Raw genomic sequence first — 23,184 nt, forward strand, 5'->3', positions numbered from 1 at the left:
CATGAGCGGTCTGATGCTTCATCTAACACTGCATGTTGCAGCTCTGCGACACTTTGAGCCATTAACAGATCTCCATAGCACCAGCCTGTGCTACATTCAATGAAAGGTTTCACAATGCAAACTGCACATCAAAGCTTTTCCTCCTCCTGGCCTTGCAATTTCACACAAACACTCAATTCTGCCTTGGCGCACCATGCAAATGCACCCATTTGCTCACTTTGTCTGGAAGGCCATTCAGGAGATGCCCTCACATGTCAGCTAAATGTCTGGATTTCAATTTCAAAGACATTCATTGAACATCAGCGATCGAGGGTAATCATGCACAGATATAATTTCTTTCCTCGCATCGGCTTTGCATCCTTGACGCTTGCTAATATTAAGTAAACTTCAAAGTTGCAACTGTCTGTAAATTTTAATCTCCCTCCAATTTGTGTGCAACAGCACATGACAAACCTGGAGCTGTGTGATCTGGCCGAAAGATGAGCTGAGCTTGACTAGTAATAGGAATAGATTAATGGACTGCCTCTCGCAATAAAACGCACGTTCTAGAAGTTGAAGTCGTCCCCTGCGTCATGGCACAATGCACATCGACTTGCTTCACCGGATACGCTGCACACCTGTCTCCAAGTGGCTCGGAGATCAGCAAGGGAGGCCTGCTAGTGTCAGCCTGCTGCCCAAATACAGTAGATGGTTTCCTCCATCAGCAAGTCCTCAAAGCAACGGGTGAGCTTCATCTGAAGGGATTTCAATTAGGACGATGACAGAAGCTGACAAGTGTCCAATGATATGGATTGAATTGGAAACGAGCTGAATTGAATGAGAAAGTTGCTGGTGAGATGACTGTGCAGGGACAGTGAGGAGGGGTGTCCGACTGACAGAAGACAACTTGTACTTTGAATTGTGTGCAGGGTGTTTGGATGCATTGCAGTGAAAGGAATGCGCTGGTGGCCAGCAAGTGCGGAAGAGAATCAAAAGAAGCAGGTAGTGGGTGTTTTGAAAAATGAAAAGAAGAGCTACTGCATCTGCAGATGAATTTGCGAAGGAGTAACGTAATGAGAAAAGTGTGAATGGGTGTGATGTGTTTAGTTGTGGTTGGTATGGTTTTTTGTGTAAAATGGAAGGGGGCTTCCTTCGAGCCGGAATTGAACCAGCGACCTAAGGATGTCAGTTTTAATCATCTACAGTCCTCCGCTCTACCAGCTGAGCTATCGAAGGAGAGGCCATGTACAGGTGTTCTTTTCTGATTATTTCCCACGTTCCATGAGCAGTCTGATGCTTCATCTCACTCTGCATGTTGCAGCTCTGCGACACTTTGAGCCATTAACAGATCTCCATAGCACCAGCCTGTGCTACATTCAATGAAAGGTTTCACAATGCAAACTGCACATCAAAGCTTTTCCTCCTCCTGGCCTTGCAATTTCACACAAACACTCAATTCTGCCTTGGCGCACCATGCAAATGCACCCATTTGCTCACTTTGTCTGGAAGGCCATTCAGGAGATGCCCTCACATGTCAGTAGCTAAATGTCTGGATTTCAATTTCAAAGACATTCATTGAACATCAGCGATCGAGGGTAATCATGCACAGATATAATTTATTTCCTCGCATCGGCTTTGCATCTTTGACGCTTGCTAATATTAAGTAAACTTCAAAGTTGCAACTGTCTGTAAATTTTAATCTCCCTCCAATTTGTGTGCAAAAGCACATGATAAACCTGGAGCTGTGTGATCTGGCCGAAAGATGAGCTGAGCTTGACTAGTAATAGGAATAGATTAATGGACTGCCTCTTGCAATAAAACGCACGTTCTAGAAGTTGAAGTCGTCCCCTGCGTCATGGCACAACGCACATCGACTTGCTTCACCGGATACGCTGCACACCTGTCTCCAAGTGGCTCGGAGATCAGCAGGGAAGGCCTGCTAGTGTCAGCCTGCTGCCCAAATACAGTAGATGGTTTCCTCCATCAGCAAGTCCACAAAGCAACGGGTGAGCTTCATCTGAAAGGATTTCAATTAGGACGATGACAGAAGCTGACAAGTGTCCAATGATATGGATTGAATTGGAAACGAGCTGAATTGAATGAGAAAGTTGCTGGTGAGATGACTGTGCAGGGACAGTGAGGCGGGGTGTCCGACTGACAGAAGACAACTTGTACTTTGAATTGTGTGCAGGGTGTTTGGATGCATTGCAGTGAAAGGAATGCGCTGGTGGCCAGCAAGTGCGGAAGAGAATCAAAAGAAGCAGGTAGTGGGTGTTTTGAAAAATGAAAAGAAGAGCTACTGCATCTGCAGATGAATTTGCGAAGGAGTAACGTAATGAGAAAAGTGTGAATGGGTGTGATGTGGTTAGTTGTGGTTGGTATGGTTTTTTGTGTAAAATGGAAGGGGGCTTCCTTCGAGCCGGAATTGAACCAGCGACCTAAGGATGTCAGTTTTAATCATCTACAGTCCTCCGCTCTACCAGCTGAGCTATCGAAGGAGAGGCCATGTACAGGTGTTCTTTTCTGATTATTTCCCACGTGCCATGAGCGGTCTGATGCTTCATCTAACACTGCATGTTGCAGCTCTGCGACACTTTGAGCCATTAACAGATCTCCATAGCACCAGCCTGTGCTACATTCAATGAAAGGTTTCACAATGCAAACTGCACATCAAAGCTTTTCCTCCTCCTGGCCTTGCAATTTCACACAAACACTCAATTCTGCCTTGGCGCACCATGCAAATGCACCCATTTGCTCACTTTGTCTGGAAGGCCATTCAGGAGATGCCCTCACATGTCAGTAGCTAAATGTCTGGATTTCAATTTCAAAGACATTCATTGAACATCAGCGATCGAGGGTAATCATGCACAGATATAATTTATTTCCTCGCATCGGCTTTGCATCTTTGACGCTTGTTAATATTAAGTAAACTTCAAAGTTGCAACTGTCTGTAAATTTTAATCTCCCTCCAATTTGTGTGCAAAAGCACATGATAAACCTGGAGCTGTGTGATCTGGCCGAAAGATGAGCTGAGCTTGACTAGTAATAGGAATAGATTAATGGACTGCCTCTTTAAAAAAACGCACGTTCTAGAAGTTGAAGTCGTCCCCTGCGTCATGGCACAATGCACATCGACTTGCTTCACCGGATACGCTGCACACCTGTCTCCAAGTGGCTCGGAGATCAGCAGGGAAGGCCTGCTAGTGTCAGCCTGCTGCCCAAATACAGTAGATGGTTTCCTCCATCAGCAAGTCCACAAAGCAACGGGTGAGCTTCATCTGAAAGGATTTCAATTAGGACGATGACAGAAGCTGACAAGTGTCCAATGATATGGATTGAATTGGAAACGAGCTGAATTGAATGAGAAAGTTGCTGGTGAGATGACTGTGCAGGGACAGTGAGGAGGGGTGTCCGACTGACAGAAGACAACTTGTACTTTGAATTGTGTGCAGGGTGTTTGGATGCATTGCAGTGAAAGGAATGCGCTGGTGGCCAGCAAGTGCGGAAGAGAATCAAAAGAAGCAGGTAGTGGGTGTTTTGAAAAATGAAAAGAAGAGCTACTGCATCTGCAGATGAATTTGCGAAGGAGTAACGTAATGAGAAAAGTGTGAATGGGTGTGATGTGTTTAGTTGTGGTTGGTATGGTTTTTTGTGTAAAATGGAAGGGGGCTTCCTTCGAGCCGGAATTGAACCAGCGACCTAAGGATGTCAGTTTTAATCATCTACAGTCCTCCGCTCTACCAGCTGAGCTATCGAAGGAGAGGCCATGTACAGGTGTTCTTTTCTGATTATTTCCCACGTGCCATGAGCAGTCTGATGCTTCATCTAACACTGCATGTTGCAGCTCTGCGACACTTTGAGCCATTAACAGATCTCCATAGCACCAGCCTGTGCTACATTCAATGAAAGGTTTCACAATGCAAACTGCACATCAAAGCTTTTCCTCCTCCTGGCCTTGCAATTTCACACAAACACTCAATTCTGCCTTGGCGCACCATGCAAATGCACCCATTTGCTCACTTTGTCTGGAAGGCCATTCAGGAGATGCCGTCACATGTCAGTTAGCTAAATGTCTGGATTTCAATTTCAAAGGCATTCATTGAACATCAGCGATTGGGGTAATCATGCACAGATATAATTTCTTTCCTCGCATCGGCTTTGCATCTTTGACGCTTGCTAATATTAAGTAATCTTCAAAGTTGCAACTGTCTGTAAATTTTAATCTCCCTCCAATTTGTGTGCAACAGCACATGACAAACCTGGAGCTGTGTGATCTGGCCGAAAGATGAGCTGAGCTTGACTAGTAATAGGAATAGATTAATGGACTGCCTCTCGCAATAAAACGCACGTTCTAGAAGTTGAAGTCGTCCCCTGCGTCATGGCACAATGCACATCGACTTGCTTCACCGGATACGCTGCACACCTGTCTCCAAGTGGCTCGGAGATCAGCAAGGAAGGCCTGCTAGTGTCAGCCTGCTGCCCAAATACAGTAGATGGTTTCCTCCATCAGCAAGTCCACAAAGCAACGGGTGAGCTTCATCTGAAAGGATTTCAATTAGGACGATGACAGAAGCTGACAAGTGTCCAATGATATGGATTGAATTGGAAACGAGCTGAATTGAATGAGAAAGTTGCTGGTGAGATGACTGTGCAGGGACAGTGAGGAGGGGTGTCCGACTGACAGAAGACAACTTGTACTTTGAATTGTGTGCAGGGTGTTTGGATGCATTGCAGTGAAAGGAATGCGCTGGTGGCCAGCAAGTGCGGAAGAGAATCAAAAGAAGCAGGTAGTGGGTGTTTTGAAAAATGAAAAGAAGAGCTACTGCATCTGCAGATGAATTTGTGAAGGAGTAACGTAATGAGAAAAGTGTGAATGGGTGTGATGTGTTTAGTTGTGGTTGGTATGGTTTTTTGTGAAAAATGGAAGGGGACTTCCTTCGAGCCGGAATTGAACCAGCGACCTAAGGATGTCAGTTTTAATCATCTACAGTCCTCCGCTCTACCAGCTGAGCTATCGAAGGAGAGGCCATGTACAGGTGTTCTTTTCTGATTATTTCCCACGTGCCATGAGCGGTCTGATGCTTCATCTAACACTGCATGTTGCAGCTCTGCGACACTTTGAGCCATTAACAGATCTCCATAGCACCAGCCTGTGCTACATTCAATGAAAGGTTTCACAATGCAAACTGCACATCAAAGCTTTTCCTCCTCCTGGCCTTGCAATTTCACACAAACACTCAATTCTGCCTTGGCGCACCATGCAAATGCACCCATTTGCTCACTTTGTCTGGAAGGCCATTCAGGAGATGCCCGCACATGTCAGCTAAATGTCTGGATTTCAATTTCAAAGACATTCATTGAACATCAGCGATCGAGGGTAATCATGCACAGATATAATTTATTTCCTCGCATCGGCTTTGCATCTTTGACGCTTGTTAATATTAAGTAAACTTCAAAGTTGCAACTGTCTGTAAATTTTAATCTCCCTCCAATTTGTGTGCAAAAGCACATGATAAACCTGGAGCTGTGTGATCTGGCCGAAAGATGAGCTGAGCTTGACTAGTAATAGGAATAGATTAATGGACTGCCTCTTGCAATAAAACGCACGTTCTAGAAGTTGAAGTCGTCCCCTGCGTCATGGCACAATGCACATCGACTTGCTTCACCGGATACGCTGCACACCTGTCTCCAAGTGGCTCGGAGATCAGCAAGGAAGGCCTGCTAGTGTCAGCCTGCTGCCCAAATACAGTAGATGGTTTCCTCCATCAGCAAGTCCACAAAGCAACGGGTGAGCTTCATCTGAAAGGATTTCAATTAGGACGATGACAGAAGCTGACAAGTGTCCAATGATATGGATTGAATTGGAAACGAGCTGAATTGAATGAGAAAGTTGCTGGTGAGATGACTGTGCAGGGACAGTGAGGCGGGGTGTCCGACTGACAGAAGACAACTTGTACTTTGAATTGTGTGCAGGGTGTTTGGATGCATTGCAGTGAAAGGAATGCGCTGGTGGCCAGCAAGTGCGGAAGAGAATCAAAAGAAGCAGGTAGTGGGTGTTTTGAAAAATGAAAAGAAGAGCTACTGCATCTGCAGATGAATTTGCGAAGGAGTAACGTAATGAGAAAAGTGTGAATGGGTGTGATGTGGTTAGTTGTGGTTGGTATGGTTTTTTGTGTAAAATGGAAGGGGGCTTCCTTCGAGCCGGAATTGAACCAGCGACCTAAGGATGTCAGTTTTAATCATCTACAGTCCTCCGCTCTACCAGCTGAGCTATCGAAGGAGAGGCCATGTACAGGTGTTCTTTTCTGATTATTTCCCACGTGCCATGAGCGGTCTGATGCTTCATCTAACACTGCATGTTGCAGCTCTGCGACACTTTGAGCCATTAACAGATCTCCATAGCACCAGCCTGTGCTACATTCAATGAAAGGTTTCACAATGCAAACTGCACATCAAAGCTTTTCCTCCTCCTGGCCTTGCAATTTCACACAAACACTCAATTCTGCCTTGGCGCACCATGCAAATGCACCCATTTGCTCACTTTGTCTGGAAGGCCATTCAGGAGATGCCCTCACATGTCAGCTAAATGTCTGGATTTCAATTTCAAAGACATTCATTGAACATCAGCGATCGGGGTAATCATGCACAGATATAATTTATTTCCTCGCATCGGCTTTGCATCTTTGACGCTTGCTAATATTAAGTAAACTTCAAAGTTGCAACTGTCTGTAAATTTTAATCTCCCTCCAATTTGTGTGCAAAAGCACATGACAAACCTGGAGCTGTGTGATCTGGCCGAAAGATGAGCTGAGCTTGACTAGTAATAGGAATAGATTAATGGACTGCCTCTCGCAATAAAACGCACGTTCTAGAAGTTGAAGTCGTCCCCTGCGTCATGGCACAATGCACATCGACTTGCTTCACCGGATACGCTGCACACCTGTCTCCAAGTGGCTCGGAGATCAGCAAGGAAGGCCTGCTAGTGTCAGCCTGCTGCCCAAATACAGTAGATGGTTTCCTCCATCAGCAAGTCCACAAAGCAACGGGTGAGCTTCATCTGAAGGATTTCAATTAGGACGATGACAGAAGCTGACAAGTGTCCAATGATATGGATTGAATTGGAAACGAGCTGAATTGAATGAGAAAGTTGCTGGTGAGATGACTGTGCAGGGACAGTGAGGAGGGGTGTCCGACTGACAGAAGACAACTTGTACTTTGAATTGTGTGCAGGGTGTTTGGATGCATTGCAGTGAAAGGAATGCGCTGGTGGCCAGCAAGTGCGGAAGAGAATCAAAAGAAGCAGGTAGTGGGTGTTTTGAAAAATGAAAAGAAGAGCTACTGCATCTGCAGATGAATTTGCGAAGGAGTAACGTAATGAGAAAAGTGTGAATGGGTGTGATGTGGTTAGTTGTGGTTGGTATGGTTTTTTGTGTAAAATGGAAGGGGGCTTCCTTCGAGCCGGAATTGAACCAGCGACCTAAGGATGTCAGTTTTAATCATCTACAGTCCTCCGCTCTACCAGCTGAGCTATCGAAGGAGAGGCCATGTACAGGTGTTCTTTTCTGATTATTTCCCACGTGCCATGAGCGGTCTGATGCTTCATCTAACACTGCATGTTGCAGCTCTGCGACACTTTGAGCCATTAACAGATCTCCATAGCACCAGCCTGTGCTACATTCAATGAAAGGTTTCACAATGCAAACTGCACATCAAAGCTTTTCCTCCTCCTGGCCTTGCAATTTCACACAAACACTCAATTCTGCCTTGGCGCACCATGCAAATGCACCCATTTGCTCACTTTGTCTGGAAGGCCATTCAGGAGATGCCCTCACATGTCAGTAGCTAAATGTCTGGATTTCAATTTCAAAGACATTCATTGAACATCAGCGATCGAGGGTAATCATGCACAGATATAATTTATTTCCTCGCATCGGCTTTGCATCTTTGACGCTTGTTAATATTAAGTAAACTTCAAAGTTGCAACTGTCTGTAAATTTTAATCTCCCTCCAATTTGTGTGCAAAAGCACATGATAAACCTGGAGCTGTGTGATCTGGCCGAAAGATGAGCTGAGCTTGACTAGTAATAGGAATAGATTAATGGACTGCCTCTTGCAATAAAACGCACGTTCTAGAAGTTGAAGTCGTCCCCTGCGTCATGGCACAACGCACATCGACTTGCTTCACCGGATACGCTGCACACCTGTCTCCAAGTGGCTCGGAGATCAGCAGGGAAGGCCTGCTAGTGTCAGCCTGCTGTCCAAATACAGTAGATGGTTTCCTCCATCAGCAAGTCCACAAAGCAACGGGTGAGCTTCATCTGAAGGATTTCAATTAGGACGATGACAGAAGCTGACAAGTGTCCAATGATATGGATTGAATTGGAAACGAGCTGAATTGAATGAGAAAGTTGCTGGTGAGATGACTGTGCAGGGACAGTGAGGCGGGGTGTCCGACTGACAGAAGACAACTTGTACTTTGAATTGTGTGCAGGGTGTTTGGATGCATTGCAGTGAAAGGAATGCGCTGGTGGCCAGCAAGTGCGGAAGAGAATCAAAAGAAGCAGGTAGTGGGTGTTTTGAAAAATGAAAAGAAGAGCTACTGCATCTGCAGATGAATTTGCGAAGGAGTAACGTAATGAGAAAAGTGTGAATGGGTGTGATGTGTTTAGTTGTGGTTGGTATGGTTTTTTGTGTAAAATGGAAGGGGGCTTCCTTCGAGCCGGAATTGAACCAGCGACCTAAGGATGTCAGTTTTAATCATCTACAGTCCTCCGCTCTACCAGCTGAGCTATCGAAGGAGAGGCCATGTACAGGTGTTCTTTTCTGATTATTTCCCACGTGCCATGAGCGGTCTGATGCTTCATCTAACACTGCATGTTGCAGCTCTGCGACACTTTGAGCCATTAACAGATCTCCATAGCACCAGCCTGTGCTACATTCAATGAAAGGTTTCACAATGCAAACTGCACATCAAAGCTTTTCCTCCTCCTGGCCTTGCAATTTCACACAAACACTCAATTCTGCCTTGGCGCACCATGCAAATGCACCCATTTGCTCACTTTGTCTGGAAGGCCATTCAGGAGATGCCCTCACATGTCAGTAGCTAAATGTCTGGATTTCAATTTCAAAGACATTCATTGAACATCAGCGATCGAGGGTAATCATGCACAGATATAATTTATTTCCTCGCATCGGCTTTGCATTTTTGACGCTTGCTAATATTAAGTAAACTTCAAAGTTGCAACTGTCTGTAAATTTTAATCTCCCTCCAATTTGTGTGCAAAAGCACATGATAAACCTGGAGCTGTGTGATCTGGCCGAAAGATGAGCTGAGCTTGACTAGTAATAGGAATAGATTAATGGACTGCCTCTCGCAATAAAACGCACGTTCTAGAAGTTGAAGTCGTCCCCTGCGTCATGGCACAACGCACATCGACTTGCTTCACCGGATACGCTGCACACCTGTCTCCAAGTGGCTCGGAGATCAGCAAGGAAGGCCTGCTAGTGTCAGCCTGCTGCCCAAATACAGTAGATGGTTTCCTCCATCAGCAAGTCCACAAAGCAACGGGTGAGCTTCATCTGAAAGGATTTCAATTAGGACGATGACAGAAGCTGACAAGTGTCCAATGATATGGATTGAATTGGAAACGAGCTGAATTGAATGAGAAAGTTGCTGGTGAGATGACTGTGCAGGGACAGTGAGGAGGGGTGTCCGACTGACAGAAGACAACTTGTACTTTGAATTGTGTGCAGGGTGTTTGGATGCATTGCAGTGAAAGGAATGCGCTGGTGGCCAGCAAGTGCGGAAGAGAATCAAAAGAAGCAGGTAGTGGGTGTTTTGAAAAATGAAAAGAAGAGCTACTGCATCTGCAGATGAATTTGCGAAGGAGTAACGTAATGAGAAAAGTGTGAATGGGTGTGATGTGTTTAGTTGTGGTTGGTATGGTTTTTTGTGTAAAATGGAAGGGGGCTTCCTTCGAGCCGGAATTGAACCAGCGACCTAAGGATGTCAGTTTTAATCATCTACAGTCCTCCGCTCTACCAGCTGAGCTATCGAAGGAGAGGCCATGTACAGGTGTTCTTTTCTGATTATTTCCCACGTGCCATGAGCGGTCTGATGCTTCATCTAACACTGCATGTTGCAGCTCTGCGACACTTTGAGCCATTAACAGATCTCCATAGCACCAGCCTGTGCTACATTCAATGAAAGGTTTCACAATGCAAACTGCACATCAAAGCTTTTCCTCCTCCTGACCTTGCAATTTCACACAAACACTCAATTCTGCCTTGGCGCACCATGCAAATGCATCCATTTGCTCACTTTGTCTGGAAGGCCATTCAGGAGATGCCCTCACATGTCAGTTAGCTAAATGTCTGGATTTCAATTTCAAAGACATTCATTGAACATCAGCGATCGAGGGAATCATGCACAGATATAATTTATTTCCTCGCATCGGCTTTGCATCTTTGACGCTTGCTAATATTAAGTAAACTTCAAAGTTGCAACTGTCTGTAAATTTTAATCTCCCTCCAATTTGTGTGCAAAAGCACATGATAAACCTGGAGCTGTGTGATCTGGCCGAAAGATGAGCTGAGCTTGACTAGTAATAGGAATAGATTAATGGACTGCCTCTCGCAATAAAACGCACGTTCTAGAAGTTGAAGTCGTCCCCTGCGTCATGGCACAATGCACATCGACTTGCTTCACCGGATACGCTGCACACCTGTCTCCAAGTGGCTCGGAGATCAGCAAGGGAGGCCTGCTAGTGTCAGCCTGCTGTCCAAATACAGTAGATGGTTTCCTCCATCAGCAAGTCCACAAAGCAACGGGTGAGCTTCATCTGAAAGGATTTCAATTAGGACGATGACAGAAGCTGACAAGTGTCCAATGATATGGATTGAATTGGAAACGAGCTGAATTGAATGAGAAAGTTGCTGGTGAGATGACTGTGCAGGGACAGTGAGGAGGGGTGTCCGACTGACAGAAGACAACTTGTACTTTGAATTGTGTGCAGGGTGTTTGGATGCATTGCAGTGAAAGGAATGCGCTGGTGGCCAGCAAGTGCGGAAGAGAATCAAAAGAAGCAGGTAGTGGGTGTTTTGAAAAATGAAAAGAAGAGCTACTGCATCTGCAGCTGAATTTGCGAAGGAGTAACGTAATGAGAAAAGTGTGAATGGGTGTGATGTGTTTAGTTGTGGTTGGTATGGTTTTTTGTGTAAAATGGAAGGGGGCTTCCTTCGAGCCGGAATTGAACCAGCGACCTAAGGATGTCAGTTTTAATCATCTACAGTCCTCCGCTCTACCAGCTGAGCTATCGAAGGAGAGGCCATGTACAGGTGTTCTTTTCTGATTATTTCCCACGTGCCATGAGCGGTCTGATGCTTCATCTAACACTGCATGTTGCAGCTCTGCGACACTTTGAGCCATTAACAGATCTCCATAGCACCAGCCTGTGCTACATTCAATGAAAGGTTTCACAATGCAAACTGCACATCAAAGCTTTTCCTCCTCCTGGCCTTGCAATTTCACACAAACACTCAATTCTGCCTTGGCGCACCATGCAAATGCACCCATTTGCTCACTTTGTCTGGAAGGCCATTCAGGAGATGCCCTCACATGTCAGTAGCTAAATGTCTGGATTTCAATTTCAAAGACATTCATTGAACATCAGCGATCGAGGGTAATCATGCACAGATATAATTTATTTCCTCGCATCGGCTTTGCATCTTTGACTCTTGTTAATATTAAGTAAACTTCAAAGTTGCAACTGTCTGTAAATTTTAATCTCCCTCCAATTTGTGTGCAAAAGCACATGATAAACCTGGAGCTGTGTGATGTGGCCGAAAGATGAGCTGAGCTTGACTAGTAATAGGAATAGATTAATGGACTGCCTCTCGCAATAAAACGCACGTTCTAGAAGTTGAAGTCGTCCCCTGCGTCATGGCACAACTGCACATCGACTTGCTTCACCGGATACGCTGCACACCTGTCTCCAAGTGGCTCGGAGATCAGCAGGGAAGGCCTGCTAGTGTCAGCCTGCTGCCCAAATACAGTAGATGGTTTCCTCCATCAGCAAGTCCTCAAAGCAACGGGTGAGCTTCATCTGAAGGGATTTCAATTAGGACGATGACAGAAGCTGACAAGTGTCCAATGATATGGATTGAATTGGAAACGAGCTGAATTGAATGAGAAAGTTGCTGGTGAGATGACTGTGCAGGGACAGTGAGGCGGGGTGTCCGACTGACAGAAGACAACTTGTACTTTGAATTGTGTGCAGGGTGTTTGGATGCATTGCAGTGAAAGGAATGCGCTGGTGGCCAGCAAGTGCGGAAGAGAATCAAAAGAAGCAGGTAGTGGGTGTTTTGAAAAATGAAAAGAAGAGCTACTGCATCTGCAGATGAATTTGCGAAGGAGTAACGTAATGAGAAAAGTGTGAATGGGTGTGATGTGTTTAGTTGTGGTTGGTATGGTTTTTTGTGTAAAATGGAAGGGGGCTTCCTTCGAGCCGGAATTGAACCAGCGACCTAAGGATGTCAGTTTTAATCATCTACAGTCCTCCGCTCTACCAGCTGAGCTATCGAAGGAGAGGCCATGTACAGGTGTTCTTTTCTGATTATTTCCCACGTGCCATGAGCGGTCTGATGCTTCATCTAACACTGCATGTTGCAGCTCTGCGACACTTTGAGCCATTAACAGATCTCCATAGCACCAGCCTGTGCTACATTCAATGAAAGGTTTCACAATGCAAACTGCACATCAAAGCTTTTCCTCCTCCTGGCCTTGCAATTTCACACAAACACTCAATTCTGCCTTGGCGCACCATGCAAATGCACCCATTTGCTCACTTTGTCTGGAAGGCCATTCAGGAGATGCCCTCACATGTCAGTAGCTAAATGTCTGGATTTCAATTTCAAAGACATTCATTGAACATCAGCGATCGAGGGTAATCATGCACAGATATAATTTATTTCCTCGCATCGGCTTTGCATTTTTGACGCTTGCTAATATTAAGTAAACTTCAAAGTTGCAACTGTCTGTAAATTTTAATCTCCCTCCAATTTGTGTGCAAAAGCACATGATAAACCTGGAGCTGTGTGATGTGGCCGAAAGATGAGCTGAGCTTGACTAGTAATAGGAATAGATTAATGGACTGCCTCTCGCAATAAAACGCACGTTCTAGAAGTTGAAGTCGTCCCCTGCGTCATGGCACAACGCACATCGACTTGCTTCACCGGATACGCTGCACACCTGTCTCCAAGTGGCTCGGAGATCAGCAAGGAAGGCCTGCTAGTGTCAGCCTGCTGCCCAAATACAGTAGATGGTTTCCTCCATCAGCAAGTCCACAAAGCAACGGGTGAGCTTCATCTGAAAGGATTTCAATTAGGACGATGACAGAAGCTGACAAGTGTCCAATGATATGAATTGAATTGGAAACGAGCTGAATTGAATGAGAAAGTTGCTGGTGAGATGACTGTGCAGGGACAGTGAGGAGGGGTGTCCGACTGACAGAAGACAACTTGTACTTTGAATTGTGTGCAGGGTGTTTGGATGCATTGCAGTGAAAGGAATGCGCTGGTGGCCAGCAAGTGCGGAAGAGAATCAAAAGAAGCAGGTAGTGGGTGTTTTGAAAAATGAAAAGAAGAGCTACTGCATCTGCAGATGAATTTGCGAAGGAGTAACGTAATGAGAAAAGTGTGAATGGGTGTGATGTGTTTAGTTGTGGTTGGTATGGTTTTTTGTGTAAAATGGAAGGGGGCTTCCTTCGAGCCGGAATTGAACCAGCGACCTAAGGATGTCAGTTTTAATCATCTACAGTCCTCCGCTCTACCAGCTGAGCTATCGAAGGAGAGGCCATGTACAGGTGTTCTTTTCTGATTATTTCCCACGTGCCATGAGCGGTCTGATGCTTCATCTAACTCTGCATGTTGCAGCTCTGCGACACTTTGAGCCATTAACAGATCTCCATAGCACCAGCCTGTGCTACATTCAATGAAAGGTTTCACAATGCAAACTGCACATCAAAGCTTTTCCTCCTCCTGGCCTTGCAATTTCACACAAACACTCAATTCTGCCTTGGCGCACCATGCAAATGCACCCATTTGCTCACTTTGTCTGGAAGGCCATTCAGGAGATGCCCTCACATGTCAGCTAAATGTCTGGATTTCAATTTCAAAGACATTCATTGAACATCAGCGATCGGGGTAATCATGCACAGATATAATTTATTTCCTCGCATCGGCTTTGCATCTTTGACGCTTGCTAATATTAAGTAAACTTCAAAGTTGCAACTGTCTGTAAATTTTAATCTCCCTCCAATTTGTGTGCAAAAGCACATGATAAACCTGGAGCTGTGTGATCTGGCCGAAAGATGAGCTGAGCTTGACTAGTAATAGGAATAGATTAATGGACTGCCTCTTGCAATAAAACGCACGTTCTAGAAGTTGAAGTCGTCCCCTGCGTCATGGCACAACGCACATCGACTTGCTTCACCGGATACGCTGCACACCTGTCTCCAAGTGGCTCGGAGATCAGCAGGGAAGGCCTGCTAGTGTCAGCCTGCTGCCCAAATACAGTAGATGGTTTCCTCCATCAGCAAGTCCACAAAGCAACGGGTGAGCTTCATCTGAAGGGATTTCAATTAGGACGATGACAGAAGCTGACAAGTGTCCAATGATATGGATTGAATTGGAAACGAGCTGAATTGAATGAGAAAGTTGCTGGTGAGATGACTGTGCAGGGACAGTGAGGCGGGGTGTCCGACTGACAGAAGACAACTTGTACTTTGAATTGTGTGCAGGGTGTTTGGATGCATTGCAGTGAAAGGAATGCGCTGGTGGCCAGCAAGTGCGGAAGAGAATCAAAAGAAGCAGGTAGTGGGTGTTTTGAAAAATGAAAAGAAGAGCTACTGCATCTGCAGATGAATTTGCGAAGGAGTAACGTAATGAGAAAAGTGTGAATGGGTGTGATGTGTTTAGTTGTGGTTGGTATGGTTTTTTGTGTAAAATGGAAGGGGGCTTCCTTCGAGCCGGAATTGAACCAGCGACCTAAGGATGTCAGTTTTAATCATCTACAGTCCTCCGCTCTACCAGCTGAGCTATCGAAGGAGAGGCCATGTACAGGTGTTCTTTTCTGATTATTTCCCACGTGCCATGAGCGGTCTGATGCTTCATCTAACACTGCATGTTGCAGCTCTGCGACACTTTGAGCCATTAACAGATCTCCATAGCACCAGCCTGTGCTACATTCAATGAAAGGTTTCACAATGCAAACTGCACATCAAAGCTTTTCCTCCTCCTGGCCTTGCAATTTCACACAAACACTCAATTCTGCCTTGGCGCACCATGCAAATGCACCCATTTGCTCACTTTGTCTGGAAGGCCATTCAGGAGATGCCCGCACATGTCAGCTAAATGTCTGGATTTCAATTTCAAAGACATTCATTGAACATCAGCGATCGAGGGAATCATGCACAGATATAATTTATTTCCTCGCATCGGCTTTGCATCTTTGACGCTTGCTAATATTAAGTAAACTTCAAAGTTGCAACTGTCTGTAAATTTTAATCTCCCTCCAATTTGTGTGCAAAAGCACATGATAAACCTGGAGCTGTGTGATCTGGCCGAAAGATGAGCTGAGCTTGACTAGTAATAGGAATAGATTAATGGACTGCCTCTTGCAATAAAACGCACGTTCTAGAAGTTGAAGTCGTCCCCTGCGTCATGGCACAATGCACATCGACTTGCTTCACCGGATACGCTGCACACCTGTCTCCAAGTGGCTCGGAGATCAGCAGGGAAGGCCTGCTAGTGTCAGCCTGCTGCCCAAATACAGTAGATGGTTTCCTCCATCAGCAAGTCCACAAAGCAACGGGTGAGCTTCATCTGAAGGGATTTCAATTAGGACGATGACAGAAGCTGACAAGTGTCCAATGATATGGATTGAATTGGAAACGAGCTGAATTGAATGAGAAAGTTGCTGGTGAGATGACTGTGCAGGGACAGTGAGGCGGGGTGTCCGACTGACAGAAGACAACTTGTACTTTGAATTGTGTGCAGGGTGTTTGGATGCATTGCAGTGAAAGGAATGCGCTGGTGGCCAGCAAGTGCGGAAGAGAATCAAAAGAAGCAGGTAGTGGGTGTTTTGAAAAATGAAAAGAAGAGCTACTGCATCTGCAGATGAATTTGTGAAGGAGTAACGTAATGAGAAAAGTGTGAATGGGTGTGATGTGTTTAGTTGTGGTTGGTATGGTTTTTTGTGTAAAATGGAAGGGGGCTTCCTTCGAGCCGGAATTGAACCAGCGACCTAAGGATGTCAGTTTTAATCATCTACAGTCCTCCGCTCTACCAGCTGAGCTATCGAAGGAGAGGCCATGTACAGGTGTTCTTTTCTGATTATTTCCCACGTGCCATGAGCGGTCTGATGCTTCATCTAACTCTGCATGTTGCAGCTCTGCGACACTTTGAGCCATTAACAGATCTCCATAGCACCAGCCTGTGCTACATTCAATGAAAGGTTTCACAATGCAAACTGCACATCAAAGCTTTTCCTCCTCCTGGCCTTGCAATTTCACACAAACACTCAATTCTGCCTTGGCGCACCATGCAAATGCACCCATTTGCTCACTTTGTCTGGAAGGCCATTCAGGAGATGCCCTCACATGTCAGTTAGCTAAATGTCTGGATTTCAATTTCAAAGACATTCATTGAACATCAGCGATCGAGGGAATCATGCACAGATATAATTTATTTCCTCGCATCGGCTTTGCATCTTTGACGCTTGCTAATATTAAGTAAACTTCAAAGTTGCAACTGTCTGTAAATTTTAATCTCCCTCCAATTTGTGTGCAAAAGCACATGATAAACCTGGAGCTGTGTGATCTGGCCGAAAGATGAGCTGAGCTTGACTAGTAATAGGAATAGATTAATGGACTGCCTCTTGCAATAAAACGCACGTTCTAGAAGTTGAAGTCGTCCCCTGCGTCATGGCACAACGCACATCGACTTGCTTCACCGGATACGCTGCACACCTGTCTCCAAGTGGCTCGGAGATCAGCAGGGAAGGCCTGCTAGTGTCAGCCTGCTGCCCAAATACAGTAGATGGTTTCCTCCATCAGCAAGTCCACAAAGCAACGGGTGAGCTTCATCTGAAAGGATTTCAATTAGGACGATGACAGAAGCTGACAAGTGTCCAATGATATGGATTGAATTGGAAACGAGCTGAATTGAATGAGAAAGTTGCTGGTGAGATGACTGTGCAGGGACAGTGAGGAGGGGTGTCCGACTGACAGAAGACAACTTGTACTTTGAATTGTGTGCAGGGTGTTTGGATGCATTGCAGTGAAAGGAATGCGCTGGTGGCCAGCAAGTGCGGAAGAGAATCAAAAGAAGCAGGTAGTGGGTGTTTTGAAAAATGAAAAGAAGAGCTACTGCATCTGCAGATGAATTTGCGAAGGAGTAACGTAATGAGAAAAGTGTGAATGGGTGTGATGTGTTTAGTTGTGGTTGGTATGGTTTTTTGTGTAAAATGGAAGGGGGCTTCCTTCGAGCCAGAATTGAACCATTGACCTAAGGATGTCAGTTTTCATCATCTACAGTCCTCCGCTCTACCAGCTGAGCTATCGAAGGAGAGGCCATGTACAGGTGTTCTTTTCTGATTATTTCCCACGTGCCATGAGCGGTCTGATGCTTCATCTAACACTGCATGTTGCAGCTCTGCGACACTTTGAGCCATTAACAGATCTCCATAGCACCAGCCTGTGCTACATTCAATGAAAGGTTTCACAATGCAAACTGCACATCAAAGCTTTTCCTCCTCCTGGCCTTGCAATTTCACACAAACACTCAATTCTGCCTTGGCGCACCATGCAAATGCACCCATTTGCTCACTTTGTCTGGAAGGCCATTCAGGAGATGCCCTCACATGTCAGTTAGCTAAATGTCTGGATTTCAATTTCAAAGGCATTCATTGAACATCAGCGATCAGGGTAATCATGCACAGATATAATTTATTTCCTCGCATCGGCTTTGCATCTTGACGCTTGCTAATATTAAGTAAACTTCAAAGTTGCAACTGTCTGTAAATTTTAATCTCCCTCCAATTTGTGTGCAAAAGCACATGACAAACCTGGAGCTGTGTGATCTGGCCGAAAGATGAGCTGAGCTTGACTAGTAATAGGAATAGATTAATGGACTGCCTCTCGCAATAAAACGCACGTTCTAGAAGTTGAAGTCGTCCCCAGTCTCATGGCACAATGCACATCGACTTGCTTCACCGGATACGCTGCACACCTGTCTCCAAGTGGCTCGGAGATCAGCAGGGAAGGCCTGCTAGTGTCAGCCTGCTGCCCAAATACAGTAGATGGTTTCCTCCATCAGCAAGTCCTCAAAGCAACGGGTGAGCTTCATCTGAAGGGATTTCAATTAGGACGATGACAGAAGCTGACAAGTGTCCAATGATATGGATTGAATTGGAAACGAGCTGAATTGAATGAGAAAGTTGCTGGTGAGATGACTGTGCAGGGACAGTGAGGAGGGGTGTCCGACTGACAGAAGACAACTTGTACTTTGAATTGTGTGCAGGGTGTTTGGATGCATTGCAGTGAAAGGAATGCGCTGGTGGCCAGCAAGTGCGGAAGAGAATCAAAAGAAGCAGGTAGTGGGTGTTTTGAAAAATGAAAAGAAGAGCTACTGCATCTGCAGATGAATTTGCGAAGGAGTAACGTAATGAGAAAAGTGTGAATGGGTGTGATGTGTTTAGTTGTGGTTGGTATGGTTTTTTGTGTAAAATGGAAGGGGGCTTCCTTCGAGCCGGAATTGAACCAGCGACCTAAGGATGTCACTTTTAATCATCTACAGTCCTCCGCTCTACCAGCTGAGCTATCGAAGGAGAGGCCATGTACAGGTGTTCTTTTCTGATTATTTCCCACGTGCCATGAGCGGTCTGATGCTTCATCTAACACTGCATGTTGCAGCTCTGCGACACTTTGAGCCATTAACAGATCTCCATAGCACCAGCCTGTGCTACATTCAATGAAAGGTTTCACAATGCAAACTGCACATCAAAGCTTTTCCTCCTCCTGGCCTTGCAATTTCACACAAACACTCAATTCTGCCTTGGCGCACCATGCAAATGCACCCATTTGCTCACTTTGTCTGGAAGGCCATTCAGGAGATGCCCTCACATGTCAGTTAGCTAAATGTCTGGATTTCAATTTCAAAGGCATTCATTCAACCTCAGCGATCGGGGTGATCGTGCACAGATATAATTTATTTCCTCGCATCGGCTTTGCATCCTTGACGCTTGCTAGTTTTAAGTAATCTTCATAGTTGCAACTGTCTGTAAATTTTAATCTCACTCCAATTTGTGTGCAACAGCACATGACAAACCTGGAGCTGTGTGATCTGGCCGAAAGATGAGCTGAGCTTGACTAGTAATAGGAATAGATTAATGGACTGCCTCTCGCAATAAAACGCACGTTCTAGAAGTTCACCTGAAGCTTGAGCTTCATCTGAAGGGATTTCAATTTGGGCGATGACAGAAGCAGACACGTGTCCAATGATATGGATTGAATTAGACATGAGCTGAAAGTTGCTGCTGGGATGACTATGAGGGGACAGTGAGGAGGTTTGTCTGACTGACAGAAGACTACTTGTACTCATTCAACCTCAGGGATAGAGGCAGATCATGCATATATTTAACTTCATTACTCGTCTCACCTTTGAATCTTTGACACTGGCCAAAGTTCAGGCACCTTCATTGTTGCAGCTGTCTGAAAATTTTAATCTCCCTTCCAATAGTTGTGCAAAGGCTCAAGTGATAAATTTCGAGCTATGAGGTCTGACCGACAAATCAGCTGAACTTGACGAGAACTAGGAACAGATTAAGGGATACGGGCATCAATGAGACTGCCTCTCACAATTAAAGTGGACATTCTAGAATGTGAAGTCATCCCCTGTGTCATGGCACAATGTACAGCGATTTGCTTCACCGGATACGCTGCAGGCCTGTCTCCAAATGGCTCGGCATCAGCACACGGGAGGATTTAAACTAGTTTGGCAGGAGGGCGGGAACCAAAGCAACGGTGAATTAACTGAAGGGGAATGAGAGAGTTGGGCCAGTAAGACAGTCCAAAGACATGTAGGTTAGGTGGATTGGTCACTCTAAATTGCCCTTAGTGCCCAATTGGTTAGAAGGGGTTGCTGGGTTACGGGAATAGGGTGGAAGTGTGGCCTTAAGTATGATGTCCTTTCCAAGGTCCGGTGCAGACTCGATGGGAGGAATGGCCTCCTTCTGCACTGTCAATTCTATGATTCTCTTCTATGATAAGAATTGGAAGAACAGCAGGTAGTGTGTGTTTGCTGATCAAAGAGGGTCTGATGGACAGAAGTGCATTTGTTTCAATACGAGAAGGCAGATGAACTTAGAGCTTGGATTAGTACTGGGAATTATGATGTTATGGCCATTACAGAGACTTGGAATCACATCCAACCATGTAGCTTTCCTGTCCTCTTTGTAATTCTGTAGGCAGCTAACGTTTGGAATAATTTACCTGTTAGCGTACACTGACACGTGACAGACTGATTATCTGTCAACCATTGTCCGGAGCTCAGAGAGAATGAGATGATGTTGATCCCAGGATCTTGCAAATCTGCCCCACAAGCACTCTGTAATTTGAGTGAGCCGTCCAGCCTCTTGCAGGATTTAACACTGGATGCATTGCAGCAGGAAATTACACTCCACATCGTAGTTGCTCCTTGACCAGCAGGGAAAAGCCACTGCCAATTCATGCGCTGACAATACATATTAAACCTTTGTCTCCATCACCAAGTCAAAGCGCAGCTCTCAGACACTGGCTGGTTTGACAAGCACAGTAACAGTGAAAGAGGCCGAGAAAAGCCTGACCATGCTGAAGGATGAAAAGATGACGGTGAACTAGCAGCAACCTGGACACTGAGGGAGCAGGCAAATGTGCTGCTTGATTAGTGGATGATTTCCTTTTCTTTCAAGGGACTGTTTGGAAGCTTTGCGGCTCCACAGTACTCCCTGCTGGTCAGCTGATAGAACTGCAGAACTGAACCAAGCATTTACAGGCAGCTTTCAGTAAAATTACGAGGGCTCCTGTGCTTTGGTGGCAGCGTGTTAATTGTAATTTATCTGTAAAGTTAAGAATTCTGCCTTCATTGAATTGCTGCTTACCACACACTTCCTAAATGAACAATTGCACTATTGAGCCCTTATTGAACAGAGACATGAGGACAGATTTGGTATGATGTCCAGTGAAGATCAGCACATTGCAAGATGATCCATTGACAAAAAACAGTGACGGCAACTCTGTTGTTGATTGTTCCACATATGAATTCCCATTCCCACTCATTCATCTATTTGTAGCACAACACAATGAAATGGGCGACAAACATATCAATGCACCAGTGGGGCCAGTGGCGCAATGGATAATGTGTCTAACTACAGATCAGAAGATTGTAGGTTCAACTCCTACCTGGCTCGTGACCATTTTGCAATCTCTGTGCAACCACTGCCACATCATCTCCCAATTTACCTGTCTGCCTGTCTTATTTTGCAGCTTCCAGGGCCAGGGAATCATTGTCAAAATAACAAATAAAGATTCCTTTCATCCTCCAACACGTCCAATGATGTACTTTTCTGTCCTCTTTGTAATTCCGCTGGCGACTAATGTTTGAAATAACTTACCTTTCGCAGCGTACACTGACACATGACACACTGATTGTCTGTGAACAATTGTCCTGAGCCGGACTTCTGGTGGCGGCTATGAGGGAGTAAGTCGCGTATTTGGTGGCTCTCGCTCCGGTCAGACTTTTAGTCCTTTTCCCCCGACTTTTTCAAACTTTTGAGCGCTGGAGTGGAAAACAATAGCACTCTAGATCTGAATCTATACAGAGTTGTATGGACTTAAGGAGCAGAAGGGAGCGAAAACAGGCGAAGAAGGGGCTGAACAAAGGTGGTGTGGAAGCTCAAGTGGGAGGAAAGATGGCCGACGAACGGACCACGGAACGGACGGTCCAGACAGCACTGGACAACATGCTGAAGGTCATGAAAGAGAACTTCGCAGCACTGAAGCGGGATAATTTGGAACCGCTCCAGAAAGCGGTGGAGCGACTGGACCAGAGGCTGGACGCCCAGGATAAGAAGGTCCAGGCACCGGAGAAGACAGTGGGAGAGCAGGCGGATTTCTAAACGGTAGTGGATGTGGAAATTAGAAAGTTGAAGGAGCAGCAAGCAAGGCTGATGGAAAAGCTGGAGGACCTGGAAAACAGGTCTCGCCGGCAGAATCTGAGAATCATTGGGCTCCCGGAGGGGGCCGAGGGAGTGGATGCCACGGCATATGTGGCAGACAGGCTGCAGAAGCTGCTGGGGGATGATTTCTTCCCGCGTCCGTTGGAGCTGGACAGGGCACACAGAGTGCAGGTGAGGCAGCCGCGAGGGGGGGTCCTCCCCGGGCTATGATGGTCAGGTTCCATAGGTTCGTGGACAAGGAGCGGGTTCTACAGTGGGCCAAGAGCACGAAGAGCTGCTCATGGAACAATAGTGTCCTGCACATCTACCAGGATCTGAGCCAGGAGGTAGCCAGAAGGAGGGCAGCCTACAGACAAATTAAAGAGATTCTGTTTAAAAAGGTCAAGTTCGGGCTACTTTTCCTGGTGCGGCTTTGGGTCACTTACCGGGAACAGCAACATTATTTTGACGACCCGGAGGAAGCGATGGACTTCGCTAAGGGGCATGGACTGGTGCCAAATTGAGGACCCATGGACTCAAGTTAGAGTGTATTAAGGGATGTTTGCATTTGTTCGTAGATTGCCCTTCGTGTTAGCGATGTCGTTCGGCATGCTCTTTTACTTAAAATTGAGGGGTGTTCTTGTGTTTGTGTTTGCCTGATTGAAAGTTTGAAAGTTAAAGCCAAAGTTATAGTTAAAGTTTAAGTTATTAGGTGCTGGGGGGCTGTTCGGGTTCTTTTTGCTATTTTTCTGGGAATGTTGGGAGGGGGGTGGGTGGTAGTGCCCACCTCATTACACAGTTTGAATTGCACTATTGTGGGGGCGAGCTTTGTTCTTTGTTTGTTTTCTCTCTGTTTCGGTCCCAGAGCGATTGCTTGAACAGGGCTGTTCTGGGGAGGTGGTGTTGATGGGCGGGGGGGAGGGGAGTGGGGGGACAATAGGTGGGAAACATGG

General features: G+C 45.7%; 14 non-coding genes across 14 annotated transcripts; all 14 read right to left on the reverse strand.

Annotated features, from left to right (window-relative positions):
• Nucleotides 1-1,127: 1,127 nt before the first annotated feature.
• On the reverse strand, nucleotides 1,128-1,215 carry trnay-gua. Its single transcript is given in 2 exon segments — nucleotides 1,128-1,163; nucleotides 1,179-1,215. It is a non-coding gene; the product is annotated as a tRNA-Tyr (tRNA).
• A 1,174-nt stretch (nucleotides 1,216-2,389) lies between these two features.
• trnay-gua lies at nucleotides 2,390-2,477 on the reverse strand. The gene is given in 2 exon segments: nucleotides 2,390-2,425; nucleotides 2,441-2,477. It is a non-coding gene; the product is annotated as a tRNA-Tyr (tRNA).
• Nucleotides 2,478-3,650: 1,173 nt separating this feature from the next.
• Nucleotides 3,651-3,738, reverse strand: trnay-gua. The gene is given in 2 exon segments: nucleotides 3,651-3,686; nucleotides 3,702-3,738. It is a non-coding gene; the product is annotated as a tRNA-Tyr (tRNA).
• A 1,174-nt stretch (nucleotides 3,739-4,912) lies between these two features.
• trnay-gua lies at nucleotides 4,913-5,000 on the reverse strand. Its single transcript is given in 2 exon segments — nucleotides 4,913-4,948; nucleotides 4,964-5,000. It is a non-coding gene; the product is annotated as a tRNA-Tyr (tRNA).
• A 1,171-nt stretch (nucleotides 5,001-6,171) lies between these two features.
• On the reverse strand, nucleotides 6,172-6,259 carry trnay-gua. The gene is given in 2 exon segments: nucleotides 6,172-6,207; nucleotides 6,223-6,259. It is a non-coding gene; the product is annotated as a tRNA-Tyr (tRNA).
• A 1,169-nt stretch (nucleotides 6,260-7,428) lies between these two features.
• Nucleotides 7,429-7,516, reverse strand: trnay-gua. Its single transcript is given in 2 exon segments — nucleotides 7,429-7,464; nucleotides 7,480-7,516. It is a non-coding gene; the product is annotated as a tRNA-Tyr (tRNA).
• A 1,173-nt stretch (nucleotides 7,517-8,689) lies between these two features.
• Nucleotides 8,690-8,777, reverse strand: trnay-gua. Its single transcript is given in 2 exon segments — nucleotides 8,690-8,725; nucleotides 8,741-8,777. It is a non-coding gene; the product is annotated as a tRNA-Tyr (tRNA).
• A 1,174-nt stretch (nucleotides 8,778-9,951) lies between these two features.
• On the reverse strand, nucleotides 9,952-10,039 carry trnay-gua. The gene is given in 2 exon segments: nucleotides 9,952-9,987; nucleotides 10,003-10,039. It is a non-coding gene; the product is annotated as a tRNA-Tyr (tRNA).
• A 1,174-nt stretch (nucleotides 10,040-11,213) lies between these two features.
• trnay-gua lies at nucleotides 11,214-11,301 on the reverse strand. Its single transcript is given in 2 exon segments — nucleotides 11,214-11,249; nucleotides 11,265-11,301. It is a non-coding gene; the product is annotated as a tRNA-Tyr (tRNA).
• Nucleotides 11,302-12,476: 1,175 nt separating this feature from the next.
• On the reverse strand, nucleotides 12,477-12,564 carry trnay-gua. Its single transcript is given in 2 exon segments — nucleotides 12,477-12,512; nucleotides 12,528-12,564. It is a non-coding gene; the product is annotated as a tRNA-Tyr (tRNA).
• Nucleotides 12,565-13,738: 1,174 nt separating this feature from the next.
• trnay-gua lies at nucleotides 13,739-13,826 on the reverse strand. The gene is given in 2 exon segments: nucleotides 13,739-13,774; nucleotides 13,790-13,826. It is a non-coding gene; the product is annotated as a tRNA-Tyr (tRNA).
• A 1,170-nt stretch (nucleotides 13,827-14,996) lies between these two features.
• trnay-gua lies at nucleotides 14,997-15,084 on the reverse strand. The gene is given in 2 exon segments: nucleotides 14,997-15,032; nucleotides 15,048-15,084. It is a non-coding gene; the product is annotated as a tRNA-Tyr (tRNA).
• A 1,170-nt stretch (nucleotides 15,085-16,254) lies between these two features.
• On the reverse strand, nucleotides 16,255-16,342 carry trnay-gua. Its single transcript is given in 2 exon segments — nucleotides 16,255-16,290; nucleotides 16,306-16,342. It is a non-coding gene; the product is annotated as a tRNA-Tyr (tRNA).
• Nucleotides 16,343-18,777: 2,435 nt separating this feature from the next.
• On the reverse strand, nucleotides 18,778-18,865 carry trnay-gua. Its single transcript is given in 2 exon segments — nucleotides 18,778-18,813; nucleotides 18,829-18,865. It is a non-coding gene; the product is annotated as a tRNA-Tyr (tRNA).
• Nucleotides 18,866-23,184: the final 4,319 nt, after the last annotated feature.

Source organism: Scyliorhinus canicula, chromosome 10, assembly GCF_902713615.1.
Source record: "Scyliorhinus canicula chromosome 10, sScyCan1.1, whole genome shotgun sequence".
Lineage (NCBI taxonomy): Eukaryota > Metazoa > Chordata > Chondrichthyes > Carcharhiniformes > Scyliorhinidae > Scyliorhinus > Scyliorhinus canicula.